Consider the following 25,843-nt stretch of genomic DNA (forward strand, 5'->3'; position numbering starts at 1 on the left):
ATTGCCCGCTTCTCCTCTCCCATCTCAGCTTTCCTTTCACTCTCGGCTATCGCGGGATACCCGCGTTTGCTGCCGCAGCAATCCGTACGCTGGAGCTCAGCGTTTGCCCTCATTTATTTCTTTCGGTGTTCGTTAGTGTTAAATCCTCTACAGGTTAAATAAATCGAATCGAAATCAAAGATGAAAGGAATAGAAAGGTCCTTGCAATGAAACAAAGGAACGTAGGATAAAATAGTATCAAATAATAGTTTTTAGCACCGCGCTTTTGACTATCAGTGTAGTGCGATTCTTATTGGTCAATTGAATATCAATATGCTTGTTCATTGGCTGAGAGACGTTCGCATAAAGTTATCTGTATTGTGTAAAGTGTTAAGACTGTGAGATTAAACTTCCTTCCGAGTCCATTTAACAGGAGTTAGAGACTAGAGTGAATACCTGTAAGAATAGGAGTGCTCTACTAAGCTAAGGCAACTTTTTACACTAGAGGATTGGCTGATGGTTATCATGCTGCCATTGACACTGAGGGTTCTAGATTTTAAGGTGAGAACATTCTTTAGCAGGGTCTCCTTTGGAAGGATTGTTTTCTAATGGCGGGCACACCACTGAGGATCTCATAACGTGGATGTATTACAAAAATGGGGAAACCTGTGCCTGATAGAGCTCTCCAGGAAATATTTTCCGACCATTTCACGAGCACAACGGATCATTTCATTGGCATAAGCAATCCATATATTTTCAGAACAATGATAGAATGTGCATACGAAATCAAATAACCATCAGGTAACGAAAATGAAGTTAAATGTGAGTGGAGAAGATATCATTTTTATTTTCCTTTTAGATATAATTTAACATTTATTGTAAATGTTTGGTCATAAGTTTACTACTTTCGCAGTGTCAAAGTAACGCCCATGTTGTACGCGGAAGCTGAGGAGAGGTAAAATTAATTTTCTTCCCAAGGAAACTCATTTCACTGCAAACCCAGTTTCCTTCAATCTTCGCTATTTCCCGCCTTCCTCTTCATTTCCGCATACGATCCACATATTTAATGTTGCCTCTCATCCGATAATTTCTTCTGCCTCGAACTTTTCTCCCGTTCACTATTCTGTTCAGTGCATCCTCAAGTAGGTTGTTTCTTCTTAGAGCATTTTCTTTTTCTCACCCAGAGGAAAGATCGTGGACTTGAAATTCTGTTAATGCATGACAATATTTGACTTACGGGTACAATATTGATGGGAATCCCACCACGCTGAGGACCGTGTCAGTGTAAAGCTGTCTTCAGAAGTAATACACGAGTAAGTAAGTACACATGTTGTAAAACATTTTATAAGCTAATTTTGAATAATTTAATTAAATGTTCGTTCTTTAGAACATACAAGAACTTCGAACATAGCAGTTATACGTCACAAAACTTCGTTTAACATTAGTGTTTGTACCAATACTTGTAAATGTAAATTTTCTTCATTCTGTTACCTAGTCAGCGCGTGCTCACGTCTGCACAGCCGTTCAAATAATTGCACTAATACTAATATTACTGCCACATTGTGCAATGTTACTTCGTTGGGAAGTCCACGCCATTATAAGCGCACATTTTAATAAGTCGTAATACTGTATCCCTCGAAGAGTAGCAACTATTTTGAGAGTTTTACATATCTAGCAGAATTCCAACTGCTGCGAATTGAACCCCTCGATGAAACTCTGCACAACCTGAAACAAAATACAGTAAGCTTCATTACAGTTCTCGTTTTTAATGAATATTGACAATATTTTGAAATGCGTAAGCATTTTAATAGAGTAATTGACTTACTGTTGAATTACATTAAATACATTAACTTTTAATTTGTTTATGCATTATTGTTTCATATTAACCACTTGATTATTTTTAAACACCAAATTAAATTTGTACCTATTTCCTGTTAACTCGTTCACATTATTCAGGCGTTATTTTATTCCTCGCTCTTCCACTCGTGCTATATTTTTTAAGGTTTTCTGCATCTCTCTTCCTCTTTAATTTATCTCTTTTCTCTTTGTTTATTTCGTTTCTTTTAAATTCATTTCTTTATATTTACTTCTTCATCATTCTTCTCCAGCCCTCTCTTATCTCTTAAACCCCACTTCTTTCTCCCTTTCCATAATATCTTCTCTTTTCCAAGCTCCTGTCAACTTTCCATTCTCGTTTTCTTTTGCATTTTTATTGCAATCCTTCGCTTCCTCTTTCTTCTACTACAATTGTTCGTTTGAGTTTCCATTCTCCTGCTCAGACCCATTTTCTGATATTCACTTATATTTATCATCACTTTTCGCATTTTTCTCTCCTTCCATTCTTTTCCAGTCCCCCTGTCACTCCATTGTCTCATCTTCCACGCTTTCTCCTTCTCCTTCAAATCTCTTCTCTCGCTTTATTTTTGTTTGGAGTTGCCTTTTCCTTTCCGTTGGTTGATTTCCGTTTCTCTCTCTCGTATCTTATATTTTCCCTCTATTTGCTTCTCTTCCTGTCTTCATGCGTCCATTTCCTTTCTTTTTCTCGTTTATTATTTCTTCTCATTAGTTCTTTGTTTATACTATCCGTCGTTGTCTTGCTTCATTTCTCTCCGTCATCTCTAATTCTGTATTCCCACTTTCCTTTCTTCATTGCCTACTTCACACTCTTTCCAAATCTCTTCGTCTTTCATTACATGTCATCCTCTTTTCCCTCTATAATTTGTACGTCTACCCTTCCTTCTTTTCTTTCTTCAGCTTCAGTGTCTTACTCTTATATTTTATTTTTTTTTATTTTGAACGTTTTTTTATTTTCTAATCCACATTCCATTCCATTTCCATTTCTTCTGGTTTAAATAATTCTATGTTACACTTACAGGACTAATCATGAGGAATAGTAAATATTTTAGGGGGTGATAATATGGACTACTTCGAGTAAAAAAAGTTCTTACAAATGTATGTAATTTTCCGTCGATTTGTAAATACTGTACATGGATGTTACGCATAATAAGGCCTACAAAGGGTTTGTAGGAACAAATCTAACCGCCGCGCCGCTCTCGCTCACTGCATTCGTTGCTGCACTTGTCTTTGGAGTCTCGCTCATCATCCTCGAAATAGCATTTGGTCGGAGTGGAAAGATTTCGTTACGTTGAATAACATCATCATTGAAATAAATAACATTAGAGATGTTTCATTGATACAAAAGGACAAAACAAAACAGTATTATAGTTATCAAAATGTTCTGGTTCTATTATCAGATATTACCTATGGTAATGTAAATAAAAAAAAATCTCAAATAAATTTGCATTTCTAAGAAACATAAAACATAACGTTAAGTAAAGCGTGAATATTTTTTACTTGTGATTGTAGCCTACACTTGAACTCAAACATACGAAAAAAAAGTTCTAGCCTCTTAATAAGAGCCTAGTAATTAAATAAAGATTAAGGAACGAATTATTATACACTGAAAGGTAGATATCTGCAGTGCTCGGGAAAAGTGATACAAGTTAGTTTTCACAGACCTTTTTTGATAATTTATTGACAACTTACACTGGTTTATGTCGATTTGATTTTTTTTTTCTGTATGAATTATTGTAATGGGAGGAATACCTATGTATTTTTTTCCAAGCGAACAGATGTTCCGTAAGTTATCAAGGCTGCTTGACGTTCGAGTGTTGACCGCTCCCGATCCACTCACAAGGAATCAACGACATAGGCAATACTGTCGTGCGGGTTTTCTGCTCTGCGTGCGCTGTTACTCTTGCTTTCTCGATCGTTGTTCAACTCTAGTATGAACGATAAACGACTACATAATATTGACTATGCACAAAGTAATAGTACGTGTCGCTCTTCTGAGATCGTCAGATCGTCTGACGGCAGCACTGTTCGGAATGGGTTAGAGACACAACTGTTTGTTGATTCTTTTGCCACTAGAATGGACATGTTCTTCCAGCATGACGGAGCCCCTGCACATTTTGAAGCATCATCTGAGTCTCTCGTTCCCCAATAGGTGGATCGGCCGTGCCAACAAGGTCTCCAGACTTTACGCCTGTCGAATTTTTTCTGCTGCAGTAGATGAAAAGCGAAGTTTACAAAATCGAGTTAAACACAAAGGACGAATTGGTCGCTCGCATTATGAATAGATCTGCCCTTATTTATGAACAAGACGGTCTCAGAAGAGCAACACTGTTGAATTATATTCATATCATATAAATAAGCAATAAATAGAATAATTAAATAATTTGTCTTTCCTGTTTGTCACTTGTACTCGTATCGCTTTTCATGCGCAACATTCAAACAGCTGTATCTCTACACCAAGTGAAAATTGTACACATGATTACATGAACATTTTTACTTAGAATAATCCATACTACCTTCTCCTATATATACTATTCTTGCTGAATGTCCTGTATTTCAGACAATATTGCCTTTACATTGACAAGCGGACTATGTTCAAATACTTACTTTATTGCTTGACATCGGTTTCTAGGACTGCAATGCACTTTCTAGTAACTTAAAAGGCGAGCTGAATGTCTGCTCTCCGATTTTCTTGACGTGTACACTCTGGATGGTCCTCGTGGTCGGTAACTGTGAGAAGAAGTTTTCGTATTGATAGCCGTGGGGGAAGCTGATCTTCGTTATTCGAATGAACTGCTTCACCTTGGACGACGAGGCCTCTTTCATCAGCACGGTGGCCAGGACTGCAAACAAATAACACACCTTACATATTTCGTTTGTCGGAGTGATGTGTGATTTAGTGGAATATGATCTGCTCCGTGAATGGGCTCCAGCACAGAGGTACCGGTACCGGTGTCACTTCAAGGAGGAGCTGTTCATCGCTGTGGTGTAACGGTTAGCACGCCTGACCGTGAAACAAGCGGGCCCGGGTTCAAGTCCTGGTTGAGATATGTTCCTTGGTTGTCGGTTGTTCCGTGGTATTTCCTCAACTCATTAAGAGCAAATGCTCGATAATTTTCGGCGCTGGACCCTGGAGTCATTTCTCCGGCATTATCAACTTCATCTCATTCAGATGCTATAAACCTGTAGCAGTTGATAAAGCATCGCAAAATAACCAATTAAAGAGGATGGAACGACACGCGTTCCCGAAAGTTTGGGTGTTTTTGCATCCAAGAACAGTTCAAATATGAAAAGAAATCTAGCACTAAGTTGAACATAAAATATCTAGTCACACTGAATGTTTGCAAGGAACAAAGTTTTCACAATGCTACTTGAACGACAAACATTTCAATTACGTTGCCTGTACGAAGGGAGAAGACGGAGTGACGTTCTCACGGGTGTCGGCTTCAACATGGACTAAGAGGGTTTCCTGCAAACGTAGCTACTTAAGTACAGTCCATTCGCTTTCGTAAGCGACATCGCACCTAGACAAGAACAGCAGTAATTCTACTCAAGCGAAACAAACCCCAGCTCTGTTAGTGGAAGGGTTGTCCAAGCCTTTAACTCAGCGTTGTCAGACAGAGACTAAACGGAGCGGAGCGCTCCACTAGACTGCTTGCGTGCTCCGGTGTTTCCACAGACATAAACAAGTTCAAGCTCCGATCTAGCTCCACAACTGGTTTTGGAGCTTACAACTCTGACACTACTGCTTTAACTCGTAGCTATTTTGTCATCTGTCACGGGAAAACATACATTCTGTGACATTAGTTGACAATTATTTAATACCCAATATAAACAAAGTGCATACAACGTCTATAATAAATGACATAATATGCATTAGCCCAATCCCTGGACATAAAAAATATGAATTGCTTCCTCTAAAACTTACTAACGCGAATCACAAACATTTCATTAATACTTAGTATGTAGGCCTATTGGGTACTAAATATAAACACATTTACTCTGTAACAACATTGAACTTAATATTAATGAAAACATAAATAAACATACATTTTTTTTTCAAAAATAACTCATAACTGCAGTTAAAATTGTGCATTCACTCCTGTCCCAGGTACTGTGCACTTACAATGTAAAAGTTGTCCAAACCCTTCCCTTGCATCCATTTGTTTCATTATGAAACACGAGAAAACGATACACACTTTTATCCATAACATTTAGTACCCGATAGAAATAAAGTACATATAATTCCTGTAATAAATAACATGATATGCATAAGGCCAACTTCTGGACTTCAAATAAATATGGATTGTTTGCTCCATAATCTTCACATGAATCAGAAATCTATCAGTAATATACATATATTAGGTATTAAATATATACACATTTACTCTATAACAACATTGGACATAATATTAATGGGAAACATAAAACTAAAGATATACATATAGGCCTATTCAAGTGTTTCTAATGTAAGGCATAACTGAAATTAGCTCAGAGACATCAAACCTACTCGTGTGCGGCGCAATCAGCGGCTGAGGCAGGATCGTCCACTTGTCAGCATCGGATTCAAGAATGCTATCTAGGTTACATATCGGACTTGGACAGTCATCGCATATATAGGGCTACAGGGTGCCTTGCAAAGTGTAGGGACCCATTCCGGGTCCAGCCAGGCCAAACCGTCACCACAGTGCTTGTTTACAAAACAAATGAAATATTACTTACAAAATATGTTCTTCCAGATGGTGTTCAAAATCCTGCGGGGCGCATTTACAGTTACTGTTCTCGATGGCGTAGCTAACTCGCGCAATAGTGGCAAAAATATTTTCTTTCTATAGAAATAGTATTTATTTCTGAGTAGGCCTACAAGGTACTTGTTCGAAATCCTCTCATATAATTTTAACTGCAATTAAGTATTATATTAGAAACACTTGTATAGACCTATATATTGTATATTTATGTTTACAGTATATTTTCCAATAATATTAAGCCCAATGGTGTTAGTTATTACACATTTACTCTGCAATGCATATTAATTATAGGTTCGTGTTTCTTACGGCGCCATGTTCCGTCGGACCCCGGTCACTTAGTCACTCGTAATGAGTGCACCTCTGTACTCGAGGTTAGATATTGTGTCTACTGCCACATATACTGCGACACGGTACATGATAAAGCGACAGCACGTAAAACTGGAAACCCGGGTTTGAATCCCGGTGCCGGAGAGAATTTTTCTTCGTTCTGCCGATTCTCCACATTATGTTATAGAGACTTGTGTTTATATTCAATAACCAACACGTACAAATGTTGTTGAAATGTTTGTGATTCTTGTTATTAAGTTTATCCATATCTGCTATGTCCAGGAGTTGGCCTAAAGCATATTACAGAAATTATATGTACTTTATTTATATTGGGTATTAAATAAATATGAATGAAAGTTTCAGAATATATGTTATGATAAAATAGCTACAAGTTTAAAGGTTTGGACAATCCTTACACTAACAGTAGCTGGGATAGCGGTGGAGGTCGGGGGTTTCTTTCGCATGAGTGGAGGTACTGCTGCGATGTCGCTGACGAAAGGGAATGAATGGGGGGGGGGGTAATTCTATGTTTAATTTTACAAATACTGTATAGTACAGAAATACAATTTTTCACACATATGATGATGATGGTGGTGGTGGTGATGGTGATGATGATGATGATGATGATGATGATGATGATGATGATGATGATGATGATGATGATGATGATGATGATGATGAGAGCCATGGTTCTTCAGAAAATTTCTTCATTTGTTATGTCAGTAGATTATTTGACAAATCATATTCTAATAAGGTGAAAATAACGTTGCGAAGAAGGAGTTGGGTTCTGTCAGATCAGCTTTTTCTTATTTTGCTACAAATTAGTTGAAGTGGCATGAAAGAACTCCGAAAAACATTATCGGAATCATAGCCTATAATTCTGAAATCTATGTTTATATTGAGCCTTCTGTGATCCGTCACATCCTCAGTTGCAAATGAACACCAGTGAGTTATTTCCGTCTTCACTTACAACTCCTTCCAAATGCTTCAACAATTGTGTAATCATATAGTTCAATAAACTTTGTAACTTTATCTCAGCAGAAGTATCAGTAGCATCACGTGACTCTTTATCCGGGCAGCCTTCTGTAACATACTGCAACAAGGATATAAGCTCAGACCCTAAAATATTAATAAAAGTGAACAATATTCTTCATACTATTCTCGACCCCACAGAATGCCACTATTGTATTCGTTGTTTGTGAACATCCTGTAGCGGGCGGCAGAAGGGCGAGGTGCGGGTGACATCCATACTCCTCGCTGTACTCAACTGAAATCTGCTGCTTTGGTACGAATTTCTTACCTATGTTAATAACTAGGCTTCGTATTCCAGCTATCTAAAGACTGAAGTTAAAGAAACATTGGGTATATAGTACGCCGGATACAGGTAATGCAAGGGATAAGGATATAAACATCAGGTCGTCGCTGCGTGTTCGTGGAGTACAGTCAACTGCTGTGCTAGTGAACACATGCTTGAGCCGTGATGCTCATTTTCGTCGTGATCTTTGTAGTTAATAATAACGTTCATTCGTATGCGGATGTCACTTGAAATTATTTTATACTGCAAGAAATTATTTCAGTAGCACATGACGTTGTTGGTGCATGATGTAGTACAAGATATTCCTATTTCTGATATTTTTTCGTGTTTCATTAGGATATTGCATATGTCGCTCGTCACTGAAAACCCACTAATTTTCATGCGCTTTTCTAGAAATTTCCTAAAATGTAGATTATATAATTTATTAATTGGAATGTTGGCACTGAACATCATGGTAGGCTATACAAATCCATGCTAACGTCGAGTTAATATCTTCATAATTTTCAGATTTTGATGGTACTGGTTCTTTTGGATTACGCTCACCACACTTTCTGCGCTTATTGGTATTGCAGTGTCTTTCAGTGCACTGATTTTGTCACTTTTACGTTTATTTTACACAATTTATATGTAATGTTGTCTATATTTACAGTGAAAATATTAGTTCAAAAATAGCCTCAACTATGCCCTGCAATATTACACGCCTGAGCGTCTTACCTCTGCAATGAATCTTCAATCAGTCACAAAGATGTGGGCTAGTTATTTGAATAACACGACTAGTAACCGCAGTGATCGATGACTACCCACTATGACTACGTCCGGTTTTGATTTTCTAGAGGAAGAGGGCAGAGGATGCGTAACTATTTTGTATACGAACGTACCTGTACCAGGCTGTGACGTCACATATACTTCGAATCGGAGAACCTCATTCCAGTTTATAGGTAGCTGGAATACGAAGCCTATTAATAACTGTGCCAGGACAGTATCTACGACAACTATATCAACTCGCCTGGATTGACTCACCAAGCCACCCTACCCCCAGCACAGGAGGCATGGGACCTCGTGGCTATATCATTTGTATTTATTAAGACAGTGAGCAGAGTACTGGTTTCGTTGTGCATAGATGTTTATTTTATTGTGTATTTTTCCATCTTTCTTTAAGGTTCAAACTTTTGTTTGTAAAAGTTCCTTATGAAAATTTTGCAAAAGAATGTCAAATTTTTTACAAATGAAAACTGTGTTTGACTGCCTTACAAGATTCTTGGCCTGACTGCGCTTGTAGGGACGCGAGCAGTGCATGAGAAACTTGTTGCGAATGTGTTCTGTTCATATTTCTTTCAAGTTAGTAATAGTTAACAGTAGTGTGTAGGATGATAAAATCCGAGCTCTATTATAAGGAAATGCATGTAGGCCCTACCAGAAAATCCTACGGCAAAGCAAGACTTTTATAGAGATATAAATTGAAAAGGTATGACTGGCTATACAAAATATATCGGAAAAGAGAAATATGTATCGTGAAGAAATTGAAATATTTAACTGAATAAATAATCGCACATGTGCATTTTATCCACAGATTATTCAGATTATACGGAATTGCACGGAAAACTTTTCAGTGTAAATTAAATTCTTAACTACTTGATTTGACCTGTACGCCGTCCGCCACAACAACTATGTTACGACTTCTCAGTTAATAAATGAAGAACGGACGGAGAAAAGAGTACAAGTGACAAAAAAGAACATTAACAACTGGCACTTGTATCGTTCTCCATGGACTCAGCTGATGGAGTTGTATCTTGTACCAGCTGTGCAGTCACTTCTGTCTGATGACACTGCATAGGCATGAGGCCTAATATCACTTTCTTAAGAAGAAGCGAAAATTTAATTTTTTTCACTTATACTCCTTTCACTGTCAGCTCTTAAAATAGTACTTATAATAATCAAGTTTTGAATCTGTTAATAATTTGTAACTTGTAAGATATTTCTCCCTTCAAAAAGAAAAGAAAAGCACTGGATTTGACAAAAGTAAATTGTCACGGACAATAGATAGCTGAAAGGTAGTGTGATGTATGGTGGTGGTGGTGGTGGTGGTGTGTAGCAAATCGAGGAAGTGCGTGACATTCACAGGCGGTGCTGTTCCAAACCCGGGCTCCTTACTTCCAGTTATTTCTAACCGAATTGGTTAGAGTGGGTGGTTGAGTACAAGAACTGTACAAGTGAATGTTAGGGGAATGATGGAGTTTTCCTGGTATTACGTATGAGCACAGAAAGTAAATACAAATTTTGATTCAAGTAGGCTATTTGTAATTTGTTTAAGAGTTGAGTTTCTACACTTACCTAGTGTGAAAATAATATGAACTTTCATGGTTGTAAAAACTAAAGTCGAAAAGTAGACGCAGCGCCCATGAACAACTTCTTGGCTTGTATTTATACCGTGGCCGTCTCTGTAAGGAAGGCTTAAGCTGTAAATGCCGCTAGTAAAAGCAATTGAGATCGTCTGGTTTTGGCTCAAGTTCGTTTTAAGTGTTGAATGCTTATGACTGTAAATGGAATAAAAGATCGTTTAATCACGAGCAACCCTCACGATTTTGCGCAACTTGTTATTTTAAAACGAAACAACCTGTCACGAACAGAACGTCAGCTAGAAGCCAGCGACACATATTGCAACATTTCGGCTTTGTTCACGGCCCACCGCGGAAATCTACTGCATGCATGCTTCTGCTTCTGCTTCTGTAGTCCTACATTCTCCGCCATTAGCCTCGACAACAGACGAAAGCCGCTAAATCTCGGTTGGAAGATATGGGATTCAAACCATGAACCCGTGGATTATGAATAAGATTTATTCTGCTCACGTAGTCCCTAATATATGCAATAACAAAGTCGAAGTTTTCGCGGAACTCAGGCCGCAATTTTAACTTTGTATGAAAGCCACGATCGAAGATTCGAACGAATATTTGTTTGTTGTCGGTGTCATATTGTGAGCGTGGCGTCGTTCCGATACAATATGTGGGATGTGGACTGGACATAGAACCTTTAGGCTTACAAATGAAATGGCTGCCAATACGAACGATAAGATGGAACAAACCTAGCTTGCAGTTTTAATAGTTGGGGACTCCTCAACCCTCAGAGAGTTGCACACATGCGCTAGACTGTAGACTTCCTCTAACATATTGAATTTATAGACAGAGAGACAGACAGACAGACCAATTACAATAGTCAGTCGCACGCAGTGTTCAGGTTGAGCAGTCATCGATCTCGTGTCGATGAGCCGGCCGGGTGCCGCACGAAAAGTGTCTATCGCTTGGTCCGAAGGGTTGTGGATTCGAGTCCCGCCTCGAACATGAGTGTTCGGTTAGTATTGGTTTTTAAAAGCAGAAAAAGAAAACGAAAAACTTTAGGAAAATGGCCTCTGGCCTGTAAAATTAGAAAAAAAATGCACTTTAGTCTTAGAGCGTAATTAAACGCGCAAAGAAGATTTTTGATAGGCCTATGACGCGATTTCAGAGGTAATAAAATTGATTTAAATTATAAACCACTTCCAATAATGAGACGCTGCCATAACAGCAAATGGAAAATGCGAGAATTTGAAAGAGGAGAAGAAAAATTTTGTAAGAAAATAAGTAGATGTACAGACCCACAAACAAAATTTGGACCTTGCTACCCCAAGATTTTCCCCTGGCATACCTCGATTTAAAAAAGGCACACCCCTCTCTAACAACGTACACGTACGTGATGTATACAATAAATTGTTTAGTGCGGTCAGTAACACGAATGTCTGGAGCTTACGCAACACATGAAATTTCTTAATAAAATAAATATTTTGCAATCTCCATTGAGACATTATCATTTAAAACAATGTTAAAGCTTCAAAGTGCCTTACTTAATTATTAATAAAAAGTGAAAAAAAAACAACAAAAATGACAACAATGGCCACCACAAGCTACAGATCACAGCTTTATATACTTGAAATACTACCGTTGTGAGCATTCCAGGGGTTGACTTATCAAATAAAAGTGTCTAAATACACGTTGAATACAGTTCCAGAAATCTGTGGTTTACACTTACAAATCAAACAGATAGTACTCTTTTCTGTGAAGAAATGTATAAAAAAAATTTTACGGATCACATTTTTTCAGTGACGGTATGTCATTTTCACTAACGGTATATTTTCTGGCCATAGAAACTAGTGGGCGTATTCCATACCGTCTCACTTCCCTCACTGCCTCTATCCCGAAAATGTAACGCTTTACCAAGATCGTAAACACGTTATTAAGACCACTGCAACTCATTCCATCCAACTGTAGTAGTCCCAACTTTTACCGTAAGATTGCACCACATATTTTCCGAGATGTATAGAGGGGCTATATTTGGAGCCGAGGCTATATTTAGAGGTTTACCCTTAGAGTGTTAGTTGAGAGGCCGGAGGGAAAAAGACCTTTCGGGAGGCCGAGACGTAGATGGAAGGATAATATTAAAATGGATTTGAGGGAGGTTGGATACTATTGCAGAGACAGGATTAATCTTGCTCAGGATAGGGACCGATGGCGGACTTACGTGAGGGCGGCAATGAACCTCCAGATTCCTTAAAAGCCATAAGTAAGTAAGTGCATTAGTATGTGTTTGTTTTCAGAAATTACAATGTAGTACAGTGACACCAAAGAAGTTTTTCCTTACATTTTTATTGTACCTTTTTTTTACTATACCATGCTGGTTTTACTTAATGGTAAATTTTAGTTGGCACGGTAATATCTCACACTGCTTAAGCACAATCAGGACATAGTTAAAAATGGAAGGAAAAAGTTTTTGATGTCATTTTATAGAGTCTGAATATCATAAAATAAATAACTTGTGCCCAACACTCAAAATTTGTAATGGGACAACTATTTATTTCATGTAATCGATATGACGCAATACCATACCAGGAGAAATATTAGACTGCAAAAATATCTAGCCCCTGTAACAACAAATATCCTTTTTTCATTATGGAATTAAAATAAACACAAAGATAATAGAGAAAAGAATGACACTACAAAATAAATCTTTAATGCTTTATTATAATTTACCAAATTGTAAAATAATACAAAATTCCCACATTTAAAACATTTGATTGGACAATTATTTTTCAGTAATTTGATTAATAAATTCTATTATAATTTTCATTCCTGTATGATAGTCAGATGGTCACTGTTCCACGTGGCAGGACACGCTCCTTGCCTGACAGCCGTAAACACTGAAACAAGTAACACTGTTTTGTAAGAGATAGTTCTTTATTTGGTTATTTAAAGACGCTGTATCAACTACTGGTTTATGTAGCGTCGGTGAAATTGGTGGCAGTGAGATGGTATTTGGTGGAGTGAAATCCAGGACTCGCCATAGGATTTTCTGACATTCACCATGCAGCTGAGAAAAACCTCAGAAAAATCCAACCAGGTAATTAGTCAAAGTGGGAATCGAACCCACGCCCGAATGTAGCTCTGGACCATCAGGCAAACGCGTCTCTGCCTGAGCTAAGCCGATGGTTCGCAGGTAGCTATAGGACTATGCCTGCTTACCATAAAAATTTGCCACTTTCTAATTTGAATCTGAAACTTTTCCTGTAATGCATTAAAAGAGGAAAAATTCCGACTTTATTCGCTGCATACTTGTAAATTCTGGATACCTCAATGTAAAGATGAACTTCGGAGCTGAAGACCCAAAATATATATTTTTAATAATAATAATAATAATAATAATAATTTAATAATGACAATAATAATAATTTAACAGTAATAATGATGGTAGTAATAATAATAATAATAATAATAATAATAATAATAATATATTTAGTAAAATGAAGTAAATTTACGAATAAAATCAATTATTTGATGTACTTATTGCTTAGAATATCTGATTATTGTATACATTTAATCTTAAGTAATGTATGTGTAATATCTACCAAAAAATAGGATAATAAATTATACTGTATGTTATGTTCCTTAAAAATAAGAAACCTTTGACTTCAGTTTAGTAAATTAAGATTGTAAATTATAGAAAACAGTTTACATTACAGCACAGAGACATTACTGCACTCCTTACATGCAACATTTTCTTTCCTTTTTGGAAATACGTAATTTGCATAGCTGCAAACAAAGAGCAAGAGCGCACCATTCGAGAAACTCAGCTTGGATTATTTTTATCGCCTTTTCTCACAATTTTTAGCTGTTTTTTTCTTAATCTGGCTTCGTTTATTTTTTGTTTCGCACCTTTTCATCCAAAGATTACCCAACGTCATCATAGCAACATTTTTTTTTTTTTTCAAATTCTCCAAGTTTTCGGTTGACATGGTAATGAATGCTTGCTTTAGAAAGCTCTGACCCCAGTTCCCTTTGGTTTTACTCACTTACTGTGACTCGTGCTACTAACTGGAGAAGTGATGGACCTACTCATATTTGCGAACTACCTGTAATCAGTCCAAGACGTGCACTGAACAAAAATAAACTGCGGACTAGCCATACATTAATGTAACGTCTTGTATTTTTATTGGTGTATTGCACTAGTTGATGTAAACTTGAGATCACATGCGACGAGAACACAAAAATTGTGTACGCACTCACTTCATTCGCGCTGAGAGCCTCCGTGGCGATTCTTTAGCTGTTACACACGCGTTTGTTGTTACTGCGTTCAGAACTTTCGTCTTAAAGATGTATAAGGATATAGTTAGAAATAGTGCAGCTTTACAAAACCGAGAGGGCTATAATGGCTGCGATTTGCTGGAAAGTGTGGTGATTGAAAAGAATTGAGCACGTCTCATCGGGATCGGCCCTAAAATGTTGAAGAACCCACAATTTAGAGAAGCTGTACCTGTTCAAGTACGGTTACTTTCCAGGGCTCGGAAAGAACCAAGGAAACTTGTAATTTTCCTCTGAACAAAGTTCAGATCGAGGTTTAAATTTTCTGCTAAAGATTCCAAAGCTTTCGCCACCTTAATATTTGAAGAATGAAAAGGGTTCTTTCGATCTCATAACATTGGATGCTTTCATAGTGGTCCATGATACAAACATATATCATTTGACTATTCTGTTGGCGGCGAAATACGTCCAAACTTAACGCACACGCACGATGCATTTCTTTTGAGAGGTGACAAAACCGCCTGGAAATGGCTCGGATCATTCCCGCTCAAAAGGACTTAAGCATGTGCTCACAGCTTTCGAATACAGTCCACAGATGGCTTTGAGGATGACTCACGCATGCGCTGACAGCTTTGAAATGTGCATCTACATTTGGCTGTGAGAAGCGCTCACGCATGCACTGAAAACTTTCGAATGCACGTCAACATTTGTCTATAAGAAGCACTCATGGATGCGCTGAAAACTTTCGAATGCACGTCAACATTTGTCTATAAGAAGCACTCATGGATGCGCTTACAACTTTCGAATGCACGTCAACATTTGTCTATAAGAAGCACTCATGGATGCGCTTACAACTTTCGAATGCACGTCAACATTTGTCTATAAGAAGCACTCATGGATGCGCTGACAACTTTCGAATGCACGTCAACATTTGTCTATAAGAAGCACTCATGCATGCACTGACAACTTTCGAATGCACGTCCACATTTATATCTGAGAAACATTTTCGCGTACGCTGAAAACTTCCAAATATACGTCTACATATGGCTCTGAGAACACTCACGCATGCGCTGACAATATTCCAATGCACTTCCACATGTTGTAAATGCTTCAGCGCTAACCGCGAGTGTGATCATGTCTCTACACATCTTTACATTTAGAAAATCGTTTCAAGGTCCAAACTTCCTCCCCTAGTTGAAGTTTCACGGTGCATGTTTACTGAAGCGAACTTGATTTCTGAAGGAAGTGACTATAGTAACCGAACCATATAAATCAAAATTAGGATAATTTTTTAACATACATACCGATTCCTGTGTCACAGGCATACTGATCCAAGTTGCAACGATTTCCAAAAGTTTGGGTGAAGAAGGGAGTTACTGCGCATACAGGATCGAAAATAAAGGGACACGATTCGGGACAACCGGAGACGAATGGAAGACCAAACGGATGAGAGTAAGGAAAAGGAGTAACAGGAGAAGAGTATGACGACACCACCACGTAAAATGAAACTGAAACAAGAATCAAACATATTAGTGAACGTCACGTGCTATTACCGCGTCATACATGCAGAAATAAGGAAAAGGATTCAGTCCTTAAGAATGGATCCGACAGATAGGTTTGCCCTACTGATACGTAGATGTGGAACGTTGGGTGATTTTATTTAATTTGTGATATGATGGAAAAGAAACAATCAAAACCATCGGACTACAATATGGGAATAAATACTTAAAATGATCGTGGTAAACGACAGGACACTTTGTAAGTTAAAGGGTTTGTAATCCTGACCTTGACTTCCTCCGGGATTGAAGAAGACTGTTACAGATATAAAACCAGTAAATTAAAATGGAAATAAAGTGAATGAAATATAATAATGCTCAGTAAGCAAGCACGAACGTGCAGTAGCGATCAATTTCAAGGTCCAGTAGGCGATATATTACTTAGAATACCACGAATACAATGAAGTTGGTACGGTAGAAATGGAAACTACAGTTGTATACCGCTGCGGAGTAAAGATTAGCAAATATGTTCGTGGAACAAGCGGGTCCTGGTTCAAATCCTGGCTGGCACAGTTTACCTGGTTGAGATTTTTCCGGGGTTTTCCCGCAACCCAGTAAGAGCAAATGCTGTGTAACTTTTGGCGCAGGCCCCTGGACTCATTTCGCTGGCAACTTTACCTTTATCGCACTCGGACGCTAGGTAACCATCGCAGTTGATAAATCGTCGTAAAATAACCAAATTAATATACTTCAGAGAAAAGAGTATATAGCGATTTCCATGTATTGAGAATTAAACATAAATTTCTATCACCTCAGACAGAAAAATTTTTCGTGCTTTTAATTCTAGTTCGTAAACCAATATGACATAGGCTATATGCCAAGCGATTCTAAAGTTTCATGCAGTAATATTAAATCCACTACTTTTCACTTTGACATGTGCACCAAAGCTAAACTTAGGAACGTAACATGTTTAGTCTTTGCAGTGTTTTAATTCCACATAGGCTACTGAGAATTTCATTGCTTTTAAAATGACATAATACGTATTATATTAACAAAATACAAGTGTACATTGTCTATGAGCATAACACGTACTGGCGCAAGAACTTGGACTTTAGCATCGTACATATTGCAGTAAATATTATGAATTGTAGGTGATAGTGATGATGAGTTAATTATGGAGATAATTAGGATAATAATAATAATGTTAACAAAATAATATATAAATAATAAAAATCAGAAATAAAAGTTTATTTACAGAGGAAACTTCATGCGATGATGGGGTCGAATATACCGGCAAATGTTGTTCCTCTTCTGCAATAACAACTGATTTCCCTTTGGTCCGAAATAATAACGCATTCAAATGTTCACGATCAGGTCGGTGGATATAGGCGAAATGTCCGCGGATATCGGCAAGGCACAGGTTTATTGATCTCATTTAGTAGATTTGAGGGAAATTCGTCAAAGATTTCTGGACAAATTCTCTTTTCGTCCAATGGAATACACATCCAGAAGAATATTTAGTCCAGTATGACTTTTCTCCGAAATAACTTAGTCCAGTGTATAATTTTGACCAATCTAAATTTTATTGTCTTTATGTATTTCGACATGGAAATCTTAATCTTCGTCAAAGAATTCTTCAGCTGGGTTAACATTTAATCGGTATGATATTGCCCGGACGTATGTGGAGATCCGTTCTCAGCATTGTACTGGGGATATTGTTGTACTAAAGAGAAAATTCTCTCTTGGTTTAATACATATCGACCCTTTCAAAGCAGCCGTAATGCTTATTTGGTCTCGAGAAGGCGTGTGATATCCTGTTCGTTCTGCCTCTGCTCCTTCAGGAAGTCAATGAATCTCATCTTTTAACCAATTATTCCTGAGGGTGTCGCATGCACTTCTCTTGTGCCCTTCTCCTTAGGTTATTTCTCGCTTTTCTAACCTCCCCGTTGTGATCGTACTTACCGTCTTTGTGCACTATGAAGTGATGCCTCTAGCATTGCAAGTGTCTAATTTTTGTTAAATGAATGAAAATGGTAAAATGAAGCACTGATTTTCCTCTGTCACTCAATAAAATTTGTGCCATATTCAGAACCGAAAATATTAATGAAAAGTTACTCAACATTTTAAGTCGCTATGGAAACAGTTATATTAGGCCTATAGTGAAATAAAGCTTAAATTACTATGACTACAAGTTCTTTCTTTCTTTATTTTTTAACATAGAATGAACTTCATTTTTATGAGAATTGAGAAGAGTGTTTTTCGATAATTAAGCAAATTGAACGAGAAAAGCTGAGAGACACACATGGTGTGGCTTGTCTAATCTTTGTTTCATGTCTTCTACAGTTGTTGGACGCACCTGGTAGATCATGTCTTTAATTCTCCCCCACAAGAAGGATTGCCCGTGACTTAGGATTGCATTATAATACAGTGTTTAGAATTCTGAGAGAGAACAAATTTCATTCATACCATATTTATCTCCATCAGGAACTTGGGGGACATGACTTTCAGACTCGTGCTGATTTCTGCAACTGGTTTCCAAACATGGACCGTGATTTCGAGCTCAGAATTCTGTGGACTGATGAGGTAACTTTCAAAAGTAATGGTCAGGTGAATCTATACAATTTCCATTACTGGTCTCCGGTTAATCCACACTGGCTACCTGAAGTGGATTACCAGCATGTGTGGAGTCTCAACATATGGTGTGGCCTCCTTGGACATCGAGTCATAGGACCATACTTTTTAGGAGAACTTGAATGATAGAACGCACGTTTCCTCCGAAATATTTTGCACTATTTGTTTCATGAAGTTCCCCTTACGCTTCGGTTAACAATGTGGCTTCAGCAGGGCGGCTGTACGGCTCACTTTTCACGTAGGGCTCTGCGAGTTTATTAATCTGTTATTCCCCTATGGTGGATTGGACGAGGAGGACCAGTAGCCTGGCCTGTCCGATCTCGTGACTTCGCTCCAAATGACTTCTTCTTGTGGGGGAGAATTAAAGACATGTTCTACCAGGTGCATCCAATAACTAGAGAAGGTATGAAACAAAGAATTACAGAATCCTGTATGTCTCGAAGCTGTGCTGAAGGCCTCCGTGCAATCACGGATGTTAGGAGGGGATCAGAACATTGTTTAGCACAGGGTGGCGGACATTTTGAGCACTTACTACGAAGAGTGTACGTACATAAACAACATAAAACATTTCTCAGAAAATATTTTTGTTGCTTTGTGAGTAAATAATAAAAGTTTAAAAAAAAGTTTCAGTAAAAGTTGTTTCTTTTTAAAAGTAGTTTCCAATGGAACCTTCAATGACCCATGTTCTCATTTGAAATTTCGAAGTTGACCACAGGTACACCTACTTCCGGTTTGTTACGGGAAATGGTACTGCCACCAAACGATTCTTTATATAGGTTTTTGTTATCCAATTTTTTTATGAACAACCAATATCATATAATTTTTGACAAGAAAGACTGATACTGGTGGTCTGAAACACCTGGTATATATATTTTGCATTTTCTTTTTATTTCTGTGCCTCATAGGTAATGCATGTTAAGTCCAAATTTTACTATTTTGAGATTATAGCACTACTGAATGCTTTGCGGTGAAATCTATCCGAAAGTTTAGGGCCTACTCTGTTAAGTCCTGGGACGATTTCGAATTGAACGACGTTTTTCAAAAGAAGATGAAAATATATTGGGAACATACTTACGGTATGTCCCACATATTTCTTCTTGCTTCTATATGTCTTACACTTTTCAAGATATACTATGTTTTCACTATATCAGAAATAATCGGAATACGTTTGTAGGTTTACCAGGACTGAAATAAATATAGTTTTTTTTGGCTCTATCCTAAATTTGATAAAATCTATCTAACATACATAACCTCTGAGGTGCAGATTTATTAACATTCCAACTGGTAAACATCCTGTGGCAGTAGTAACTTAATTGGAATCATATAGTTACAATTAATAATAATCACTCCAGTATTATTATTATTATTATTATTATTATTATTATCATTACATTTGGATATTTAACTCTAAATTAAAAGAAGCATCCCAAGTAAAGGCTGCATTCTGAATTAAAGGAAGCATAAATTAAAAGAACCTAATTTTTACCTTAACCCTGTCATTAAAACTTAAAAGCCGCTCAATACTGAAACGGAAATTACACTACCCAACATTAAATTTACCTCCGTGAAAATAATACATGTCTTTTGTCCATTTTCACGCGTAGATTCTGAAAATAATACTTAAAATGTAATAATAATAATAATAATAATAATAATGATTTATTTTAGCTGGCAGAGTTAAGGCCGTAAGGCCTTCTCTTCCACTCAACCAGCAAAAAGTGTATATACATATGCATGAACTTACAAAGAATTCAACAATTTGAGTTAGGTTAGAGTTACATGTATACAAGAGTCATTTACGAATTAAACAACAAAATACTATGAACTATTAATTAAACACTGAAATAAACTGTGTAGCAGAATTAAGCTAAAACACATAGAATGTTAATATATTTCAAATAATATTAGATAATAGAAAGAGATTATTATGAGAGAATTTTGAAAATACAGCACTATCAGGATGATGTCTAAAGAATGAAGTAAATATAAAATATCACATCACGTCACAAGTTTGACATATTTTAGATATCCTACATCGAAAACGAGTTCGCGTGCCACTTGGTAACACGCGTGTAATACGCATGTTGGCTACCCTGTCCCACACGATTACTTACATACTTACAAAATGTAAAGATGAAAATGTGTTATTTGTTATACCATCTAACTCAGCCTTTGTCAGTTATCAGGATACCGGTAATAAATCTCTCTTTTCTTCTACAAGTAGACACCACAAAGAGATAAACCCAGGTAGAGACTGGTCTGGCATTTCAAATGGGTTGTAATGTAATATTACTTCCTGCATAAAACGTGATGTAACTTATATGAGAATATATGTGTCTGTGTAGACGTTAATGTTTTAATGAATGAACTAGAAGTAGAGCATAATCCAGATGAGTGGCGATTGTTTATATATTCATCTAAGTTCAGCTTAAAAGCAGTGTTACTTCATAATTGCAATGAATTTCCGTCTGTTCCGGTTTTCCATTCTGTAGGTCTTAAAGAAAGTTATGAAAGTATGGCTGAGAACGTGCGTGTTTTAAAATATGAAGCTCAGTGTTGGAAGATATGTGGTGAGCTTAAAGTAATTGGTTTGCTGCTTGAGTTGCAAAGGTCTTCACAAAATATTGCTGTTTTTTGTGTGGGACAGCCGTGCTACAGAAAAACATTATGTGGTACAACAGTGGGACAAGCGGCAGGAATTAATGTAAAAGAAACACCATTGGTTCATCCTGATTCTTCTTCCTCCCTTACACATAAAACTTGGACTGATGAAGAATTTTGTTAAGGCACTCAACAAGGACGGTAGTGGATTTGCATACTTACAAGGCAAGTTTTTACAGTTAACACACAAAATTGAAAGAAGGGATTTTTATTGGATCTCAAATCAGAAAACTCATGCAGAACGAAAAATTTACAAACGGTTGAATTAGCAGCTTGGCAATCACTGAAAGTGTTGTGTGTGGATTTCTCGGAAACACAAAAGAAGAAAACTACGTATAAAACCTTGGTGTCGAATGTCTTTAAAAATACATTTCCTTCATTCAAATCTAAACTTTTTTACCGTAAAATCTGGTCGATGTTAATGATGAACAAGGGGAACGGTTTTATGAAGACATTTCCATCATGGAGAAAAGGTACCAAGGATTACTATTGGTTTCTTGAGTGGGAGAGCAGGCAGGAGTGCGAGAGAAAATCACATATTACCAAACACTTTTAAGCAAAGTTGCAGGTATGTTTCCTTAAAATATGGTCCAAAATATTATTGCATGCATTTGTGAATTAATCTTAACTAGCATGAATACAATAATATATAATATATCATTGTATCATAAGAATTATTCTAACATAATATTTTACCTGAAACCGCGTATGTGAAATTTTAAATATGTTTATATCTTTTTAACCTGGCGTGGTAGGAGATTTCTATGGCGATTTTCAAAATCAGCGCAACTTTTTCGTTAAGAATCACCTATATTTATCGAGGAGGTATGGTAAACATTTTTTTTGTTGGGTAATGTTATTATTACTGTTGCTCCAGGTGTGTTCTTACCGTATCTCCATTTTAAAGAGTGTAAGGTGCTGTATGTCTATACGCGAACTTAGGCCTCGTTCATGCACATTTCTCTCATATTAATTTCTATTCTTTAGAATCGCAAATTTTATCCAGGTTTTTGAGTTTATATTTTACTTCATCGCATTAACCGAATTCTTGTTCGCATTGAATGTGGGTAATATTGCTATACAATAATGAAGATTTAGTAGTTACTGGATCATTTTATAACGTGAAAGCGCGATGAAATGAAGTTCAGCTTCTACTTAAAATTATGACGTTGAGAAATTTCCTAATTTCTTGGAAAATTTCTTAAACCGTTCATTGCGTTGCACATTTAGTTGGTTGTTTATGTCTAAGACACCGTGCGAATATTTCATCGCTCCCCAGAACAGACAGTAACCGATGTTACTGCACGATACTTCTGTTCAGTGCGTGTCTCGGATAACCATTGCACCTTACGTGAGATGTTACCGAGTCACAATTCATAGGGATTCATGTTATACAAGTTGGTGGGATCTATACGTGAAACAGTAGAAGCTCATAAATTTACAAACCCCATTCATGCTTACAATGTCTCGGTATAAACATTTCTCACACCGATATCTATGAGAGAAAGATGTCTGCTCGTCAATTTTGGTTCTCCTGCTTCTCGTGAAATTGTCTCTCAGTTGATGATATTATAATTACTACGATAAAAGACTCGTAAAGTTATTAAAATGCACAACGCTTTGACTGTAGGCCTATTGTGGCGGAAACAATACTAAGCACGGAATACATTAGATCCCTCAAAAGAGTAGCTAGACACGGTTTGAAAGGTCGCGAATAATAAAAAGTTGTACAGACTTAGAAATCAAACTCTCCAAGAAAATTTAAAATTGAAACAGAATTGTACCTTCCTCCTGCCATGACTTGAATGTGCAGCCTTACGTCTTGTTGACCAGAATGTTAGTTAGCCGTTGAACTCACCCTTGAATATTTTGTTGTCGACGATATTATTATTATTATTATTATTATTATTATTATTATTATTATTATTATTTTTTTTTTTTTTTATCATCATTTAGGCCAAGTGGACTGTTCCAGTCTCACTGTTCATCTAGAATTCTTCTAAGCGGACGACCTTGACTCCGTTTCTCTGTTGGTTGATATTTTGAAATTAAATTTGGTGATCTATCCTTATTCACTTTTCCCACATGTGATTCCAGTCCTTGATATATTGATGTATTTCGTCAAGTACAGATTGGACCTCAAGCTCTCTTATGTACTTCGCTGTTCTTCCCAGGAATTTCATCTCTGCTTCATTGATGCAGGATGCATCTTTCTTTCTGATGACCCAATTTGCAGAGCCATATAACAGTGTAGGTATTGCTAATGTGTTGTATACTTTCAAACGTACATTTTTTGAGCTTGTGAGGTTTTAGAACTTTATTCATTAATCGAGTAATTTTGAGGAATTTAGTCATTTTGGTGTTAATATCGACTTCATTTTCCCAGGAGATTGAGCACTCCAGGCAATTGAAATTACTTATTTGTTCTGTTATGTTGTTGTTTGTTACTATTTTGCTTGTAACTGGATCTCTTCTTTTGAAAACCATTGTTTTTGTTTTCCTGCTACAGAGATCCAAACATATTTGGCCGTAATTAATTTCAATATTTCAATTTGTGAACACATTTTGTAAAATGTCTTCTGAGTGTGCTGCTATAACTTGATCCTATGCAAAAATAATTGTCTTGATATCTTTGATTCTTGTGATCTTTATTCCTTTGATATCGTTTTCATGCTTCCATTCTGATGTCATTTCATTAATATAATATATTTTAAATGATGTAGGAGACAAGGACATCCCTGTCTAACTCTTTCTTGATTTATAAAGGTGGTGAAAAATGTGTGTCTAACTTCAATTTTATTTCATTATTTTCATATATTGTTCTTATTGCTGTAAGTAGTGGATTGGGTATGTTTTCGTTTCCTAAGATGTCACATAACAGAAGATTTCTAACTTCATCTAATATCTTTTCATATTCTAGAAAAAGAAAATGTGTTTCTAAATTGAACTCTCTTCTTTTCTCTAACAACACTTTCAGCGTGAAAGCTGCATCAATACGAGAACCCATTTCCTGAAACCACATTGTTCTTTCTCTAAGAAATGTTTTACAAATCATTTTAGTTTCTCTTTTAAAATTGCATTATTGACTCCATTACTTTTGTTGTTAGTCAACTGTTCGAAGCAGGTTTGAACCTCATAAGTGACACCAATAAGGCAGTACTCTTGTGGCAACTAAGCCAGGAGATATTGGATCACTTTCGGCGGTGAAATTATTAAGTGGTCATGTCATTCATCCAATAGAATTACACGCTGTTCAAATTATACATGTACGACCAATGCGACGTTATCCAGTGTCACATGAAACTGTTCTGCGTGACGTAACATACGTTTCGTCATATGCGTCCCGCATCAACAGTAGGCCTATTAAGTTGTTGAATAAAAGTTTAAGAGGTACTGTAAACGCCCACAATAGTAGCAGCAATAATATTGATGAACCTCATGAAGAAACTCTGTATCGACGTCTGAAAATTGTATAGCATTTCCAAAGGAAGACGTGGGTGAATTTATAGTGAATTGGAATTCATGCACAAAGGGGAAATTTTTTTCGTATGTTGCAAAATAATAAAGTTTCATTTAGCTGCTAAGTGGTACACACTCATTGACACGGAAAATGGTCGCTCTCTTGTAGCGTGATCTGGTCGGCTTAGCGCGCGAGGTCCGAGGATGAAGTGAAGCCGTAGCAGCATGGAGCCAAAGTGTGGGCTTCGAATCTCTCCATGTAAATACAGCACACACGATGATTCCCGAGCTATTTCGAGGTGAACAGCGTCCAATTGTACGTGGAAATTGCCAGTTCTCATTTTTATATATTGACCCAAGAAAATAATTGTGTGCAGTAACTATATTACTTTCATGACAGATTTCCCCGGAACCTATTCTGCGGAGTTGGCACCGCCTAGTTTAAATTGTTGTGAAAATCAATGACAGTACTTACCAAATAGGACTGAGATGAATCGAGACATGCTGCGTGCGTGCGTGCGTGCGTGCGTGCGTGTGCATCCGTCCGCGTTGTCTGCAATATATACGTTGCGTTCTGTTATCACTTGCTTTGTTCGGCAGGTTTGTTTTGCTTCCAGTCACGGATCGCTTGCTACCAGTTCATTCACATTCCCTTGCTATCTCTGTTAGTCTATATGTTGATTTAAGTTTCATTTCCCAGAATTTTGTATTCCATTGTAATGATAATAACATCCGACTGCTCAAGACTGCGCAAAGGGTTCGTGATGGAGC

At 37.1% G+C, this 25,843-nt stretch overlaps 2 long non-coding RNA genes across 2 annotated transcripts; both read right to left on the reverse strand.

Annotated features, from left to right (window-relative positions):
• Window positions 1–806: 806 nt before the first annotated feature.
• LOC138708215 (uncharacterized) lies at window positions 807–10,703 on the reverse strand. Its single transcript, XR_011334630.1, has 3 exons — window positions 10,555–10,703; window positions 4,441–4,676; window positions 807–1,704 (listed from the first exon to the last, which is right to left on the reverse strand). It is a non-coding gene; the product is annotated as an uncharacterized lncRNA (long non-coding RNA).
• Window positions 10,704–13,251: 2,548 nt separating this feature from the next.
• Window positions 13,252–25,607, reverse strand: LOC138707355 (uncharacterized). Its single transcript, XR_011334193.1, has 3 exons — window positions 25,548–25,607; window positions 16,130–16,333; window positions 13,252–13,447 (listed from the first exon to the last, which is right to left on the reverse strand). It is a non-coding gene; the product is annotated as an uncharacterized lncRNA (long non-coding RNA).
• Window positions 25,608–25,843: the final 236 nt, after the last annotated feature.

The sequence above is a fragment of the Periplaneta americana genome, chromosome 10 (genome assembly GCF_040183065.1).
Source record: "Periplaneta americana isolate PAMFEO1 chromosome 10, P.americana_PAMFEO1_priV1, whole genome shotgun sequence".
Lineage (NCBI taxonomy): Eukaryota > Metazoa > Arthropoda > Insecta > Blattodea > Blattidae > Periplaneta > Periplaneta americana.